We start from the raw sequence: 2500 nt of genomic DNA on the forward strand, positions 1-2500 counted from the left end.
TGTATGTGTGTGTGTGAGTGAGTGTGTGAGAGTGTGCGAGAGAGAGAGAGTGTGTGTGTGTGTGTGTGTGTGTTTGTGTGTCATTCACGGATGATGGAAGAAGTTACGCGCTTTTGGAGGAGCAACCTCAACATTTCTTGGGCATTTCTTATGCACACAACTCCTGTCTCTTGATTCGTTTGTAATGGAGGTTGGCATTGTTATGACAATCTCTCTACTGTATTCGAAGCTGCAGGTGTCAGCCTCCAGAATTGTTAGCATAGATGAATTGATATTATTAGAAGCATATGCCAGTGAAACGTTCTTTCTCAACAGTGAGTTAATAAATTATGAATCTACAAAATGCCGCCATAAGGCCTCTCTTTCATAAGGTCGCCTTGATTTTGAACATGCGCGCTGTGGGTGTGACAGGAGTGGGAATGGGAGAATGCGCATAACTGAGATGTGTAACTTAAGCCTCTCTCTTGACCTCTCACCTCTCCTCCTGTCATCTTATTATGACAATCCCTAGCACGATGAATGGTGTGGTGGTTTTTCAGATCGTATGTGTTTTTTTCAGACTCACAGGATATATCCATGGTTCAAAAGCTTTAATGTTAGGCCTATTGCACTTGCTGTAGTGTTCCTATGTCTGCCACTTTTCTGCCAACGCCCTTGAGCCTCGGTATGTGCTGAACATGCATCTTCTGGACCAGCTTGATTACTGCATAAATAAATTAGAAGAGCAATATGAGAAAAACCCCACACCAAGGCTCTTACACATGGTCAAGAGAGAAAGGAGGTCATCAGCTGGTGGGGCTCTGAGGAAGGCATACAAGCCTAGATATCAGCCAACTCTCATTACACCTAAAACTTAACCATAAAGCCCAACTTGCGACATCAGTCATCATAGCCAAGAGAATCTCCATCATTTTGAATTGGTCTTACTGACACCTAAAAGCAGAGAAATAAAAAGACACAACAATTCCTAGACAGTTGTATCATTATAATGGACTTAACTCTACTCTGATTGGCTAAAATAAGTTTGGGATGACACGAGAGGGGACATCCAAAATGTGCTTCAGGTGTATAAGAATCAGGTCCCAGTCATCCCTAGTGAGGACATTCATCGGGTTCCCCAGCGGATGACACCTCACCTTCTCCCTATTGTCTTGACTGTCAGCCTGAAACTTTGTTTTCGCTGTACTATAAAATACGGGGAATAAAGATCAACAGCCTACAGAAATCTCCTGTTTGTATTATCTCCTTCGGAAGCCTTGTTCCAGAGTGCTATTTAGTATAAGTGTTAAGTGTCACAGTAATTAGTCGTAATTGGTTTCGGGAAGTGGAAATATTTTTTCAACGACAATGGTTTCTGGGCAAAACGTCCACCTTTGACTCCTAATAGTTGGTCACCCAGTGCCATGTTACATCACTTGGACATTAGCAGCGGTTAGCTAACTATGCTAGCTGTATAGAAGGCTGAAGGCCTTGTGAGCTTGTGCGGATGGAAGGAACTTATTCGCCTTTGCTTATTTGCCTTTGATGGGCCGGGCTAGAGATCGGTCAATTATCTTAAATAATTTAAATAAACTTAAATCAGCATGTACATCTGCACATACAGTATGCCTCCCACACACACATGCAAACTCACACATATACCCGGCCACATACACTGTCTGGTTCTTTCTATCCAAAGAGACCTGCACATGCCAATTATATTACAAGGGCCACTGTTGGGGTTAAGTTCCATGCTCAAAGGCACAACAGTGGAAGGCGGGAATTGAACTCACATCTTTTGAGGGTACTGCATGCTAGTCCAGCTCCTCAACTACCACGCACGCACAAACTCTCTCTCTCTCTCTCTCTCTCTCTCTCTCTCTCTCTCTCACACACACACACACACACACACACACACACACACTCTCTCTCTCTCTCTCTCTCTCTCACACACACCTCATGTTCTGAAGCTAACAGGAAGAGAGACAGATGTCAGAGAGAGATATAGAGCTATGTGCTTTTAAAGGCCCCAAATGATCTTGTATCTATCTTGTTCTATCTTAAACAGATAAGAGTATTTTTTCTACATCTTTTTCCATTTAATATCTTCATAAGAGATTCATAAGCATGCAACACTAAAGGGTCATGTTTTTAGGCAATATAATATGCCTTCACATACACTTAAAGAGACCCTATGCAACTTTTTCAAAGTCATAAAATCGCTCAGAAATCGTTGTTTTGCTTGACTGACCAGAGTGCCCTCTAGTTTATAAAACGGAGATATCAGTTATCAACAATGCACTCTCTCCCTTTCATGCACGCTCACACGTTCCCAAAATCACGTTATGAGTAACGTTATGAGTAACACGTAAATTATATTTGCTGCAATAGAGATTTCAAAGAGTAGGCTTTCATTTCTATGTAACATGCTGTTTTGATATTGACATTGTAAATGTAAACATTCTCTAAGAAGAGTGTAAAGCAGTTTGCAGTAATGTTAACCACAACGTTGCTGGGAAAA

Source organism: Sardina pilchardus, chromosome 17, assembly GCF_963854185.1.
Source record: "Sardina pilchardus chromosome 17, fSarPil1.1, whole genome shotgun sequence".
In the NCBI taxonomy this organism is placed as follows: domain Eukaryota; kingdom Metazoa; phylum Chordata; class Actinopteri; order Clupeiformes; family Clupeidae; genus Sardina; species Sardina pilchardus.